Source organism: Myxocyprinus asiaticus, chromosome 35, assembly GCF_019703515.2.
Source record: "Myxocyprinus asiaticus isolate MX2 ecotype Aquarium Trade chromosome 35, UBuf_Myxa_2, whole genome shotgun sequence".
Taxonomy (NCBI): Eukaryota; Metazoa; Chordata; class Actinopteri; order Cypriniformes; family Catostomidae; genus Myxocyprinus; species Myxocyprinus asiaticus.
Genome location: NC_059378.1, coordinates 15,246,932 through 15,263,479, shown reverse-complemented (window position 1 = coordinate 15,263,479; position 16,548 = coordinate 15,246,932). Strand labels below are relative to the sequence as shown.

The 16,548-nt window shown below is 36.2% G+C and overlaps 1 protein-coding gene across 1 annotated transcript in view; it reads left to right on the top strand.

The window, feature by feature from the left end:
* Positions 1-16,548, top strand: part of slc25a26 (solute carrier family 25 member 26) — a 64,347-nt gene that overhangs the window by 20,495 nt on the left and 27,304 nt on the right. The window lies entirely within an intron of this gene.

Below are 16,548 nucleotides of genomic sequence, written 5' to 3'. Positions count from 1 at the left end.
AAACATATTTTTTCAAAATACCATTCTACTATTACCATGTATTTCTGTTTAAAAGTTTAGCAATTTGCTAAAAATATCACTAAGCGAATTTGAAGGCATCTTTCTCTCCCTCTTTCAGTCTTTCTTTTGGTAGTTTATCTCAGGAGCAGTGATGGTTATGTGCCCTGGAGTTGTGTACTTAACCCCAGTTGTCTCTGGAGAATAATGGAGTCTGATCACCGAGTTGCATGATAATGGGAGGTTGAAGGTGAACGGCCTTACAGGACAGTTACTATTATTATTTCAGCTTTAGTGTGGCTCTGACCAAATTTGGATAAAACACTGAATTTGAGGTTTTAACCATTATTATTTTTTTTAGACGTGAAAAATGAAATGGCTTGATAAGTTTCTTTCACATGTTTGACCCAACTACCAGCATTGACAACATTTCAGCATTTCCTGTGTCAAAATGTAAGGTCAGCAGATGTTAAAGTAACACATGTCTATGGCCAGATTTATCTGGCAGGACCTAAAAAATGAACTCCCATTGTTCTAAGCTCATAATATAAATCACAGAACTCAGAATGCCATTTGCTATTGCATCTATTAATGAACAAGTAATCATAGCCAATTCAGCTACAGGATTGCTCTCCTGAGGGATAGAATTGAACTAAATCGAATGAAATCATGGTGATGTAATTTGAAACTACACATGCTGGGAAGGCCATAAATGGGGCTGTGATTAGTGTGCCAGGTAGACGTTGTTGTGTTTGGCTTATATAAGGGTAAGTTTCCACCCAATTTCTAATGGTTACAATAACTAATATCAGTGAAATAGCATGAAGTGCTATCTGCTCAATTTTAAGGGCTGTGTAGATGATTGGTGGTTTGGGAGGACGCACCTGCTGAAGCACTGACTGGTGAGAGCTGAAGACTGACTGTAATGTTTAGTTTAGCTCACATAACAGCAACCCACAGCTGGAAACATCTGTAGGGAGCTGTCAGGTTTGGGGGTGAGATGATGATGTCACTGCTTTGTGTAAAAAAAAATGCTGCACTTCTTCAGCTCTCAGAGCGGAGGAAAAAATCTTGCTGGAACTCCCTGATTGTTCTGTTACCAGTGTCATGCATTTGATTATTTGCCTTAGCAGGCACCACATCGCTATAGACCTTAGTCAGGGTAGATGGTATATTTAATGTTTTTTTTTTTTTTTTTTTTTTCCGAATGAAAAGTCAGGTCACTCAGCGGCTATGTTTGTAATGCTTCTGCGCAGCCTGCAGGATGCTATTTTCTTGGGATACCAGTACAGCTCCCGTCCCCATCTTGAATGTGGAAAGACAGAAATTTCCAAATCGGTTGGAAATAACATATTTCAAATAACATATTTCAAATCAGCAATAAAATGTGACAACAGTCATATCATAAATTGTGTTTCTTTATCTTTTGACACTTGAAGGGCTCTGGAAGCCCACATAGCTGTAGTAATTACTGTAAAACAATGAAATGCCTCAATGCAGAAAATGACTTGCAATATTTTTATTAAACATAATACAAATAGATAATATAACAGGGTTCCCGCAGGTTCTTAAAATGTCCTAAATTCAGCTATCAAAATTTAAGTTCATAAATAGATATCTTAAATGGTATAAAAAAAAATCTTAATTATCATTTAAAGAAGTCTTAAATTTAGGGACAGAAAAACAGGAATCGCGTTATGGCCGAAGGCAATTATTAAACTGCAAAAGGATGTGATTTAATTAAATAAATCTATAGTCTGTATGCACTTCACACTTTAAAGTGAAGACGCAGAACTGTTGCACATTCTCCAAGCATGCAGGGAGCTCATGATACAGTGTTTCCAGTGGTTTCAGAGCGGTTCAAAATCAGTTAATTACTGCTTATTTTTGTTTTATGACAATATTTATTTTACAGCGTGTATGTAGTATTAAGTTGTAGATGATAGTAAGAATGCATATTTTATGTCCCTTATCTGTTTGTGTGAGCAACTGGAAGTACAAACATTCCAAAATAAGAGTCCCTGGTATATTTTCTGCTTGTTTATAGTTATAGTTAAAAGCCCTGCGTTATGCATCAAATCTTCATATTTTGTTTCTGGTTATTATTGGACATTTGGTTTCTTGTTGCCTCCGTGTCTGTGCCAATCACAGTTAAGAAATGCTAAGAACATTTTTAACACTTTCAATATATCAGTTTTAAAAACTATCGGCCTATTTATCAGTTATCTCCTTTCTTCCAACACATTATTGTATCAGCAAAATCCAATATCAATTGACCTCTAATTTGTGTTGATATATTGGTACATAAAACAATACTAATATGATCTGGTATGGACATACCATACTAATTTTATTTGTTTAAGTGTTAAAAAAAAGTCTTAAATTTGATTTTAAAATCTGTGCAGCATCCCTGTATAAACCAGGGGTGATTCTAGGATTTCAATTTTAGAGGGACTCAGAACTCAATGAAACTATAAGATGTGTGCATTTAATGCAATCCACTCTGTTGCATATATGGTGTTTTTTTGTTTGTTTTTTTTTTACTGTTTTTACATAACTTATGCTAGCCAAACTACTAGTCCTTCAGAACATTGCCATTTTTTATAATGAACATTTTATAAAGTTATAAAAAATAAATGAATTTGCTTAAAGAATACAGACAAGAAATATATTACTGTAACTGTCTATTTATTGGCAGCATGATTCATCCGTATTAGTCATTCCTTTTTGTACTCCATTTATTACCAAAAATTATAGAACATGAATCAGTCATTTCACAACGTCCATAGTTTAAAATTATATCAAACATCACAAAAACCTGTTACTACAATAAATGTCACATTTATTTAGTGGAGTGAATTAGCTAGATGATGTTTCTCTGTCTGTCATTTAGATTTGTTCACTGATTCGTTTAGTGAATTTTTTTATATTAGTGAATCACACCTTAACCAGTAGGTGGCAACAAATAAACATATTTTATGTGTTTTGAGTCATTAAACTATTAATAAAGCACCAAGTTGTTCACAACCGAAACAAGTCTAATTATACTTTATTAAAATGTGCGTATCTACTAAGAGAATTCAGCAGAGCATCATAAGCGTTTTTTCCCACAAATGGCAACTAAGTGTAACTATCATTTTTTGAGCTGCTGTGCATGTGCAACAATGGTGAGTGTGATTCAGAGGTTGTTTTTTCACTCCCAAATGGTTAGGTTTAGGGTTGGGGTTTGGGTTAGGGGGTAGAGTTAAAGGGATAGTTCACCCAAAAAGACAACAGTATTATCCTAAAAATAATTATAAGTGATTCAATTACATCCTAATGCCATTGTAATGTCATCAGACACTTTTAATCATAATTCATCCAGCCACTTTCTCTTCTTGTTGAATGAGATTACTGAAATAAACGACATACATCCTCTCCTTCAGTCGGTCAACAGATCCTGATCCTTGCTCGTTAAGTGAAGGGGTGCATTCATTAATTGGGTCAAACCAGTGATATGCTCATTTACACTTGTGCACAACCTGCATTTGAGTGCTATTAACTCGCGCTATAGTCAGTCTTTACAGGCAAGAAAAGCCACCAAAGTTTTATTTAAATTGGAATATACATACACACACTTACACTTCTGCACATATACAAGTACCGTTATCATTCTGCATCATGGCATGAGTTCATCTGTTTCTTATCTTGCTGTAATTAATATTAGCCCAATATCAAATATGCTGTCAGCCTTGGTCTGTCTCCTGTCTCCTGATACAAAGAAGGGCTATGTAAAACAAAACACATTCACATGTTCACTATTACCAAAACTGGAGAAGTGTTTGATTCAGCTCTGTATACACACCTTCTGCACAGTGTCTTCCAGATAACAAAATTCCAAACATCTTTATCAGACTGAGGTCACTAAAGTTAAATGCACAATATTTATACTTGTTGGTTAATGTTAGTGCTGTTTAGCTTTTGTTAATCCACTTCTCTACCCCTAGAGCACTGGATCGTGTGCCGAATTCTGTTACTGAAGATTTTCGATATGATGCACCACCCTGACAGTGCAGCAAATCCGCCTTTTTCCTGAACGTGAATGTGATCCACATTTCTTAACGGGAGCCTGTTTTTGCTTTCAAGGCGCCATTGTTTTCACTCACATCGGCATATGTTCTTAGTGGATAATGTCATGTTTAGCATAGTAAATTTGTGTCTTTCGACAGTGCCTTACCCGTGGAAGTTTAAGGAGTGGGTGGATGATGTGAAGCTATGGACCCAGCTTACGTTGATATCATTAACTTCTTTGAGTTATCTGCAAAATTTGAGCCTGAAATAATTTTTACTCCAACACTTAAAATGGTTGTTGTTCTCCATCTAGAATGCTCGTATTGGTAGTTTTTATATTGCTTTTTTTTTTTTTTTTTTTTTTTTGCTTAAAAACCTTTCTCTATCACTTGTATACTCTCCTTTTGCCCCTGCCATCTTCTATCTTGTCTTTCATACTCTCTCTGCCTTGCTCTGTCTTTCCGTCTCCCCCTAAGGACCACCATCCATCTGCCTGTCGCTGTCAACACCTAATTGGACAGGCCAAGGGGCAGCCGATGTCACATACACGCAGATTATAAATTGACTCACTAAAAGATTTTTTCTGACATCATGTCCCGTGTTTGAGGCCCCGCTCTGTGCTTTTGTCTTGCATGAAAGGGCCTCCATGGTGGAATGACAGGTTTCTGTGTTTGTTTGTGTGCACGTATGCACCTGTAGCTTTCAATGGTCACTGTCGTACTTGAATTTCCTATTTTGATTGCCATGCAAAGGCCCGGTATTCACCTGTTCAAATGTTAACAAAGGGAACGAATGGTTCACTTATAGCTGTTGTGTGTCGGCCGTAGACCCGGTAGCTTGTTGATAGGGGTGCGGTGGTCTGTCTTTTCTTTTGTTCACTTGTTGCATCAGCCTGGCACACTTTCTGCGATGGGACAATGCAACCGCGGCCAGAAAATCCCCCCTCTATGTAAATATTATGTGATGGTTCTGGGAAGCGTTTTCAGTCATGTCGATGGAATTGCACTCTTGAATATTTGCCAGTTCACTGATTCCAAACAGTCCTTAACCACATTACCCCTCCCTCCCCCTTCATTTCTTCTTTATTTCTTCCCCCCTCCAGCCTCAAACAAGTCTTAATTTGTTTCGAATATTATTGCCTAGAACTTTTACTTGCTTGTCAGAAGCGCTGATGGAAATTGAAAAATGTGATTGCCTGGCCACATACCGCAACTCCTGATTGGCTGATTGAAGGATTCTGGAGCTTCAGTCTGGTTTGGCTTGTTCAAGCACAGTTAGTGAAAGTGTCCATGTGTTCGTGTGGCATTCAGCCTGTCAGTTAGAATTCTTCAGCAAGTGAATTCATGTATCCAAACACAGGAGTATTGAACTTTGCTGATTCATGTTTGCTCCATGCTTTTAAGCCAGAAAAGTTTCTATTCAAAACCTCAAATCCACCTCTCTCAACAGATTTTACTTTTTAATTTACACCACTATGTGTGTGTTTCAGTCATGGGTGCTCAAGTATTTTTGTTCAGCAAGGAGTATATGTGGGTGTTTTCTGTATGAGAGAGTAGGCCTCTCTTCTTTCCTTATTCAAGATTATATGGCCATTGGGATGCATGAAACACAACACAGCCAGTTCCCCTCTCTCTCCCTCTCCCTACCAACTCTAATGAAGTGTTTGGTGCATCCCGCTGGCTTGCTTTCAGCTCATTGATTTTCTATTATTTATGTGTTTATTTATTTTCGAAACAGGCTCCCAGATGAGTTTTTATAGCACTGGGGTTTAAATCAATTTTTTGTAGGCTCACAAAAGATCAGTGATTCAGATGTTCCATTAATATTAACCCCTAACATTAAATCAGTGTTAAAGTCTAAAGAATACCCTTCAACTGAATTGTTGGTATAACACTGCAATAAACTAGATTGTGACATTATACGTAAAAATTTGAGAGGTGCTTGCCTGTGCAAAAGTTGCCACCACTGTGCCAGGGTGTTGCTTTGCAGCTTTTAGCTTGTTTCTGCGCAGGTGTTCTAAATGGTTCTTAAAATAGGTGGCTGCTTACTGGCCCAAATCAAAAGAGCCCGCCAACGAGTCTATTTGATTCTTGTCCCTATATAAAGCTCCGGTCCCTTCTACAATCCCAAATCTGTGGGATTAAATTACACACCGAAGTTTAATACTTGGTGAACTGTTTGCTCAAATTCCTAACCATAAACAGTGCTGGGTAGTAATGGATTGCATGTAATCTGGATTACGTAATCATATTACAAAAACCAAGTACTTGTAATAGGATTAAATTACATTTTAAAATACTCATAATTGGACTACAGTTACTTTTTTTTATAGATGACATGGTTACATATTAACAAGGCAATGGCAGTAAATTATTAATAAATTATTGATCATTTTCACATCAGTATCATCATATTCTTACCCCGAAGCGCAATAGTCTCACATATGAACATTTTGAGCATGTGCTCTTTTTACGTTACAACAGTAAGATATGTACCTCAGCTAAGGAATAGGTGATGGACTATTACTAAGTAGTAAGAGTTAAAAGTAAGTGTGTCAGAGTTTTGAGCTGTTAGCTTTGACCTAGCAAGGTCATTGCTGTTGAAACTGCATGAAATTTGACATATAACTTGACACAATTGTTCCTTGTGTAACTCTGTGTAACTCTGCTGTTTTAAAATATTCTGCTCTTTTAGAATATAAAATAAATAGAATTAGGTTGAAAGTAATCCAAAATTAATCCAAAAGTAATAGGGTTAGATTGCCACAAAAATGAGATTACGTTACTAATTGCATTTTGCATCAGTACCTGATTACAGTTCACAAGTAATCAGCCCACATTTTATCTCAAGCATGCTCTTCACTGACTATTATTTTGACTGGGTTAACATCTAACTTTTGACAAGTTTTTTAGGTGTGGGTGAAAATGAGGCCACAACAGTGAGACGGTCGTAATATTTTTTTAAAAATATAAAAATAATTTTCACACAATAAATATTGAAAAGATTTTTGTTTTTTACCCTTTATTAGATTATTGTTAAAATTATGCTATTTTAAGCAAGTAATGGTATTTTTATAATGGATTTTTATAGTTTAATTTTGAAAGTCTGGGTCTGGGATAAGGCTAAAACAATAAAATACATAAAATGCATTTGAAAAGTACCAAAAAAACAAAACCAAAATGATGAACTCTTAGTAAAATGCTTCTAAGTCAGTTTTAATGTGACTCTCATGTAACAAAATGAAAAAAAGATGAAATAAGTTAGTTTGAATAAAATTAACTTCTGGGACATCTGCCTGACATTAAAGAAACACAGTAATAGCAAAGGAATTGATTTGGTCAGATAGGGAGGTAATTTGTTTGTGTTTGTATTTCGTTAATTTTGTTAGGCTATGTTAGTTTTGGGAAATCAGTTTTTTTTTACATTTTTTTATTTTATTTTATTTTTTATTACTTTGGCCTGTCCTTGAAGTCTTTTGCTTCCTATTGCAAAGTGATGATAAAATAAAACTTGAAAATTTGTTTATTTAATTTTTTGACCTGCATCATTTGTTACACCTTTACCCTAAACCGAGGTCGTAACATTAGTAAATAGTTATAATAGAAGACATTTAGAAGATATTGCCATGGTTAAAAGTAAAACTGCACCAGCTTTTAATTATTTATATATGCTCTCTTGCTGAATGAATGAATGAATGAATGAATGAATGAATGAGTGGTGTAATTTGAAATTTGTGAATGTTTTACAGATAAACTTTCTATAAGTATCAATTCCATAATAAGAAAAGTAAAGTTAATATCTCTTTTCAGGGAGCTCTGCACTCTGTCGGGTGTTGAACCCATACACACACACACACACACACACACACACACACACACACACACACACACACACACACACACACACACACACACACACAGAGTACTGTGACAGTAGTGAGCAAACATGCCTGTACAAACACAAATGTGAAACCCACACGTGCGCACATGCACCTGTGAAGAGGCTCATAAATCACTCAGGACACAAACAGGTTTAACAACATGTTTTTGTCTTTGGCAGATAAAACTTTCTTTCCTTCTGTCTCAAGTTGTTGCCCCCTCCTCCTCTCCTCCTCCAATTTGTTCCTGTTTGTTCCTCATCACACTTAAACAACCTGTCAATTAAAGGCTTTGGCTGATAAATTTGCTCTTGCTTTGTGTAACCATGGCAATGTGCACACTCACAGGAAAACGCAGGTTTTTGTTTGCACATACCATCAGCATGCCTTGCTATGGCTTAGGTGTGTGTGTGTTTGTGTAGACAAGCTTTGCTATACTTGTGAGAGACACATTTTTGAAAATGTCTAGTTAGTAGTCCTATAAATCAGCAGTTTGAATCTTCAAAATCTATTGCTAATAACAGGTTTAGGGAGAGGGTTAGAGTTGGGATTTTGAATACCATCTCCTTTGTACAAAAACAATATGTTTGTGAGATGCTCTCGCTAATATATTGAAACCAAACCTGTGTGTGTGTGTTAGTCAGTGCACCTCTGGACCATCTGCTGTTTTTATACCCAGCATTGCTGAATCACGACTCAGCTGATGACCTATCCATCTGGCCCTCATCTATTTCCTGTCACTCAGCCTGACTCTCTTTCCCTACATTTCTTCTGTCTCTGAGTGTCTGGAATAGCCTGTATGTCCTCCCTAGGGTTGAAAAATATCCTCTTTCCACTCCGCTTTAATAATTCTTCTTTTTATTTCAGCACTATACAAATATCTGTCTGACCTCACTCTTCCTTCACTTTGAAACACATTTTAATCAGAACTGCAGAAATGGGACCACTATTCACTATGGATTCTCTTTTTTCCAATGGCCAGTATTTTAAATTCAGTTTTCATTTTCTTTGATCTGAGACTTGTACAGGTGTATTTTTCCCTTCTGTTTTATTCACAATTTACCTTTTTTTATATTTTACGTCTCTCAGCCATAAAATGACTTTTTCTCCATTACGCTTTCTTTTTCTCTATCTATATCTGTATCTTAATCTTTGTCTTTTTTTTTTCAATTTAATGTTTATTCTTTTCTTTCTGCAAGTAAGCTGTCAGACCACTCTGTCTTCATAACTTGCCCTAGAAAAATAACATTTGAAGAATTTTCATCATAATTTATTTAGTTGAATTTGTAGTTGTTGAGTAACTCTTTGAATAAGTACATTATATATGTACGTATAATGTGGGGTTAATACAGGTAAATGCAAAGTGCTTTTTGATAATTCTTCATTGGTGTTTTTTTATTTTATTTTTTTATAAATATAATCAAAATGGCTACATAAATGTCATCCAGTACTAGTATGTACTAGTTAATGTTGTTTTTAGTAATGAGGAAATAGTTAAGCTTAAGTGTTCCACTTTACATGTATTCACCCGATTATGTATTATAATACATTATATTGTATTTTAGTTTTAATGTATAGTTGTCAGCTATTTACAAAAACATACAACTGATTATGAGAGTTTTATAAGGCATTATGTATAAATACAAAAATATATATATATTTTTAACTAGGCTTGGTATTGATGGCTTTTTTCCGCATCGATAATCGGAAGATTTTCCCGATGATTATCGATATATATTGGGATTTTCTCAGATATAAGTAGGACTGCTCATTGCACAATAGTCTTTGTCTCTTCAGACAAATTTCTCAACACAACTTTAATAAAGTGTGCATGGCAGGGTAAATTAAAGGGGGTTGCACACCAGACGCATCTGATGGACAACATCGTGTGTTCTTAAATTAGAAACAATTTTTTATTTTCTATAAAGGAATGAACAGACCGCCAACGCTCAGCTTCAACATTCTGCATTGCCACGGAGTGCAACTCGCATAGTTTTCATTAAATTCGACCCAAATCATTATCAAAGGACAAAGATAATTTACTCTAGCCATCACTGGATGCATTTTCAGTTACGAGTATGTCTTTTGTGGTTTGACAGCTTGAATGAAAGACCTATTCAAGGCTACATACAGAGAAATTGCATAATAAACATCGCCATTTCTAATCATTCAGTTTGCACAGTTACAACTGTTTCATTAACCTGTAAACTCATTGAAGAAGTACCAAAACATTCGTAACTTTGGACTACCATCTCCTGTGCCACTTTAGCTCATCCTGTGTGTGTGTGTGTGTGTGTGTGATTGTGACCGTGACTGGCTTCAGTAAATGGTATATCACCCTCTTGTGGTCTCCCAATGCTATTGCGCCAGACTGTTAAACAGAAGCCAACTGAGTGTATTGGAAAGCACACAAATTGGGCTTCTTATTTAAATGTCGGCTAATTTTAATATATCGATGCCTTAAAAATATACCTATAAAAAAAACGTGCAGATCAATAATCGATATATCGACATTTTATGACATCCCTAGTATAAATGCATTATAGTGACCACAAAAGGTATTTTGACAACCCAAAACCTAAGAAATGGGTGAGCTTTAATGCATTCAATAAAAAAATATCAACTCATAGGTTTGTAATCCGAGAATACCAGTAACACAAGTGTAGTTCATCACATTAAAGGAATATTCCGGGTTTAATGTAAATTGAGCTCAATCGACAGCATTTGTGGAATACTGCTGATTACCACAAAAAATTATTTTTATTAATTTCTGCTTAAGAAAAAAAAAAAAAAGTCAAGGTTACAGTGAGGCACATACAAGGGAAGTGAATGGAGGGTTTAAAGGGAGGAATGCGAAGCTTATAATAATTTTTTTTTAAAAAAGCATAGTTTTTATGGTTGTTTAAGGTGTTTTTGGGTTTACAGTATTACATCGTCACATCATCATGGCAACAAAATTGTAAAATTTAATATAACTTTACACAGAAAAGGCTAGCAAGCGATTTTATCACACTAAAATCATGTTACCCACATAGTGTCTGCAACTTCTGGCTATACTTTAAAAAAAGGGATTATTTTAACAATTACAGATATGCCCCATTCTCTTCCATTTGTAAGTGCCTCACTGTAACCCAGATGATTTTTTTTATTAAGTCAAAATACATTTTTGTGGTAATCAAAATTATGCCACAAATGCTGTATATTCCTTTAATTATGAACAGTTTGACAACCAGAAATTGACCAAATACTGTTTGTCTTAATTTAATGTTTTTTTTTTTTTTAAACCTAACAAACTTATTTTGGTGAAATGTTTCACCAAAAACCTACATGGGTGTTCATGCAACTGCGAGATAAGGATCCTATATTCAATTAGTATAAACAGAATTGAAGTATAAATGAAGTGAAACACAACATTTGAATTTAATCAAGGCTAACTGAAAATGAATGTGATTTAAATTAACCTAATCGAACTGAATCAAATTTCAGATTGATCTCCTCTCTCTTGCTCTCCTCTCATTAATATTCCTCTAATGCTGTCTGACCTATTAAAGCCATTTGTCAAATAGCATGCAAACCACCACCCATCCAATCAACCTTCATTTAAATGCATTTTGACATCTGTTTTTCCAGATGCCACACGGGCAGCCAGGAGTCTGACAGTGTAGTGTAGTGCAGAATACTAATGTTAAAACACACGCAAACACACCACCTGCCACGTGGTGTGGCGTCATTGACAGCAGAGAGAATGCTGTAGGAAAGAGTGTTTAATAGATATCAGTATGGTGGTGTTTGTCAGTCTGTTCTGAATAAAAAAAAAAAAACATGTACTATGTAAAACAAATCTGCAAAAATGTCATTTAAAATTTGATTTCACAACATTTACATACTGTACACTGTACAGTGGCCCCCAAATGTATTGCACACCTGATCCACACATAGAAATGTATGAATGTTATTTTATTAGATAACAAAATATCAAATCAAGTTGATTTTTAGTGGATGCATGATTTCAGTTACTCTTAGGGTCACCAGGTGCCCTATCAGAGTAACCACAGTTGTAGTTCCTCACATTAACTATGAACATATTCCACTAACTTTTGACAACTAGAATCTGTCAGAATATTTTGTCAGTGCTTGGAGGTTAACCAATTATAACACAGGTCATATACATATACTGTAAAGTCTTTAAATGACCAGTAGCAAAAAAAAAGTTAAATTCTAAGAGTCAATGAGAGGGTGAAAATGGTCAGGAAAGCTAAATAATGACTGTTTTTGGTGCAAGAAACCCTGGCTAACATTCTAAGTGGACTTAAAAACAAAATGCTACAAAGTGTGTTGCTAATGTGGTTTTATCGGTACAGATGGTCAATAATCAGACCACATATGATAAAAAGACCATAATTCATTGGGCCGACTCCTCATCATTTAGGTTCTAATTGGCGTTCTGTCAAAAACCTGTTTTCCCATCCCTCTGTCTTTCCATCTCCATCACCATCTCTCTCATCATCCATTAAGGCCTTATCAATATAAATCTGACCATCTGCATTGTTCAAGCGTCCTGTCTCTGCCAGAAGTGTAAAACTGAAACATAAATCAGCCATGCCTCATTTCTATTTGCATATTCCTTGAAGCATTCCACTTACTCGCTGAATTTATCATGTCAGTAATAAAATACCAGTGGCTGAGTTACAGAAGTTTTTGGGAAAAAATTCACAAAGACACACATACACACGCTCCCCAGTGATGGGTCACATTGCACTAGTCTGTTCTTTGTTTGGAAATTTTTGTTAGTGCACATGATGTTCACACATCATTTACAGGGCTGCTTTGTTGTGTTGGTTACTTTAATTGTTGTAAAAAATTTAGGAGATGAGTGCTTTGTTTTCATACTACCATATTCAATTATTTTCAGTTTGTCCAGTGAGTTGTTTCCAATCAAGTATGAGCTCATTTACATGCACACCAATACATTGATAACTACCAAAAATCAACAACAACAAAAATCAAATATCCAAGGAAGGCATTTACATGAAATTAAGTTATCGGATTTGGAGTATTTCCTGCTTTCAGTGTTAATCTCGTCAAAGAAATTATGAAGAAAATGTTCATTGATAAAGGGATTTACTTTTTTTTTTATTTAGTCAACAGTAATGAAGATGAGATGAAAAAGATTCATCATGATGATAATCAAATGGTTTTAATTTAAACATATGGTTGACGAAAATATGACGAGAAAAAAAATTATACTTCCAGTGCAATATTTTAATAATTTTTTTAAGAAAGAAAAATCTCTAGAAACGATACCAAACTTTCATTAGTCAGTATCGTTACCAGTGAAATTTCACAGTTCTTGATACTAATTTCGATACCACAGCAAAAAATATGGTAATGTGCTATTGAACACTCCTTTAGCCTAATTAAAGTTAAATTTTATATAAATAATACATTAAAATAAATACATGTGTCCAAGTGTTTCTCAATTAAGTATATATTGCTTAAGTGTTTTTTAAGGAGGGACCTACTTACATTTTACTATAGAGTTGTAAAGAATTTATGTTGCAATTTCTTCAATTTCAGGTGTCTAGCTTTTATTTTGACATGTGGTATTGACAGAAGCTTCACTACTACTTCTGATGGATTAACAGTTAGTTACATGGCCCAATGTGATTGTTAAAGCACATACAGTATGCTGTGATTTAATATATAAATACAGTATGTAGTCTACATGTGCTGCACACTTCACAGTAGATTAGTGCTCTGCTTTGTCATCTCATACAATGCGATTGATTCCTAATGTCTATGGAGATTCCAGTGTATGAGTGGTCAGCTTTACACATTCATTTAAAGCACACAGCTCACGCAGACTGAAATTGCAGCATTTCGTGGTTTAGTAATCACACTAATACATATCACAATTTTAATTTGATTAATTGTCCATTTCATGGTAAAAGGAGTAACAGAGCATGAATGAATGAATGAATGAACTTTACATTTATATAGCGCTTTTCTGACACTACACTCAAAGCGCTTTACACCACCAGTGAGCAGCATCCACCTGGATGATGCGACGGCAGCCATAGTGCGCCAGTATGCTCACCACACACCAGCTATTGGTGGAGAGGAAAGAGTAGAGTTATAGAGCCAATTCATGAAAGGGGATTATTAGGAGGCCATGATTGATAAGGGCCAATGGGAGGAATTTGACCAGGACACCGGGGTTATACCCCTACTCTTTTTGAGAGGTGTCCTTGGAGTTTAATGACCACAGAGAGTCAGGACTTCGGTTTAATGTCTCATCCGAAGGACGGTGCCCTTTTTTACACTACAGTGTCCCCATCACTATACTGAGGCATTATGACCCACAAAGACCGCAGGGTGAGCACCCCTTGCTGGCTTCCCTATTCGAGCACACGCTCGAATAGCGTGTGAGCATTTGAAAGCAGTCATGTCAGTCAGACAGCATGCGGGTATCGGATTTAGTCGGTGCTCGGTACTACCAGTACTGCAGAAACACTGGCATCATTGCATCTTTTTTATTTTAGTACCGAAGTACCAGTACTTTGACAACACTACTAGAAAGAATTGAACATGGCCATCACTTTGTTTTAAAAAGTGATGGACAGTTTGGGGGGCAAATTATTTCAAATAATCTTTTACTGTTTTAAAATGAATAGTAATTCTTGACGACCAATTCAAGCGCTCCAATAAATATTTCTTATATCAAATGTATTATCCCTTTGTCTGCCACCGGATCAATCATTTATTACACATGGTGACTGATTGGTCTCGTGGTTTTCACCTCTAGGACTAGTACCCTAATAAAATTTTTATGTTAATAAACAAAGATTGCATCTATAAATCAGTGGATGTATATCATAAGCGGGGACACATCTGTTTGCATTATGCTTTGCGATTTAACTGGAAAGGAGCACGAGCTGCGTAGAGTGCGTGTCTGTGCACATGAGAACATCGTCGGCCACTGTCACTCAATGCCACTGATAACAGCCACAACGAGCACTCATTATAACATTAAAAATAACACATTCCAGCGCTGGATCGCCACTTATTATAACACACACGAACTAAATGGAAAGTCCTGCTCAAGAACTGGAGATATTTCTTCTGCATTAGACACATACCTGACGAAAGCTACTTCAAAAAGTGGTGGGGATAAAATTAGCAAAGGTAAAAAGTGGTAGGGACATATCCTACCTGTCCCTCCTGTTAATTACGCCTATGCCTAGAAACCACTTTGAGCACCTTAGAAATGACTTAGTAAATACTGGGAATCTTGTCAGACTCCAACATCGTGGTGGCAAATTTCGCACCACTTCACCTCATTTAAAAAAAAAAAGAAAATGTAAAAATCAAGTTGCATTGCATGACCTTCATTATTGCCCTTGATCTCTTTCTCGCTTTCTCATATATAACAGCCAGCCAGAGTATTTTTGAATTTTGTCAGCCATGTCATTGATTTCCTCGCTTTTAGCTCGGTTAAGCCTGATTGGGTGTTTCCAGAGGGCTGTTTCTGCCACCTCTCTCTCTTTTGCTCTATCTCACTCTATCTCTCTCTCTCTCTCTGACCACAGACTTTTCATTTATTTATTATCTCTCTCTCTCTCCTTCTTATAACTCACACTTCCAGACATACAGACATCAGTATTAAAACAGTCTGACACATGAGATAAATGGCCAATGCTTGTGGTTTAACATGTTGCCACAAGTCATCCATTTTATTTTACAGAATGCTCAGTGTTATTTAGTCCTTTGTCCCTAGTGAACATCATTATTGCATTATATTTGTTGAATACTAAAGGCTTTTTTTTTTATATAATTGTCAAATCAGTTTAGCAACAACAATTGTCTATATCTTTCACTAAGGACTGACTTTGTATCTAGAATGAATCTTGAAAGAATAATTCACCCAAATATGGAAATTGTGTCATCTGTTACCCTCATGTCGTTTCAGACCCGTATGCTGTTATTTTTTCAATGGAACAAAAAAAGGATACATTTTTGAAGAATCGCTACGCAGCTCTTGCCACACACCAAAACCAGTGTCCACAGCTGCCAAGCTCCTAAAAGGACCAAAAACACCATAAAAGCGAATCCAGGGCTTGTTGAGTGACTCCAGCCAGGTCTCCTAAGCAACCAAATTGGCCCGGTTGCTAGGGAGGGTAGAGTCACATGGGGTAACCTCCTCGTGGTCGTTATAAATTGGTTCTCGCTCTCGGTGGGGCGCGTGGTGAGTTGTGCGTGGATGCCGTGGAGAATAGCGTGAAGCCTCCACATGCGCTATGTCTCCATGGTAACACGCTCAACAAGCCAGGTGATAAGATGCGCGGATTCACCCGGATTGAGGTGAGTCACTACGCCACCACGAGGAGTTAGAGCGTATTGGGAATTGGGCTTTCCAAATTGGGGACTTTTACACCATAAAAGTACTCTGAAGTGCTCAAGATTACAAGCCTTCTGAAAACCACACAAAAGGTTTGTGTGAGGAACAGATGGAAATTGAAGTAATTTTTCACTGATAATCTTGCTCTCCCCCAAAGCTCACATCTAACCCACGATTTTTACATTTTCTGCCTCCACATGTGGCAAAAGACTCTGCTGTTTTTATC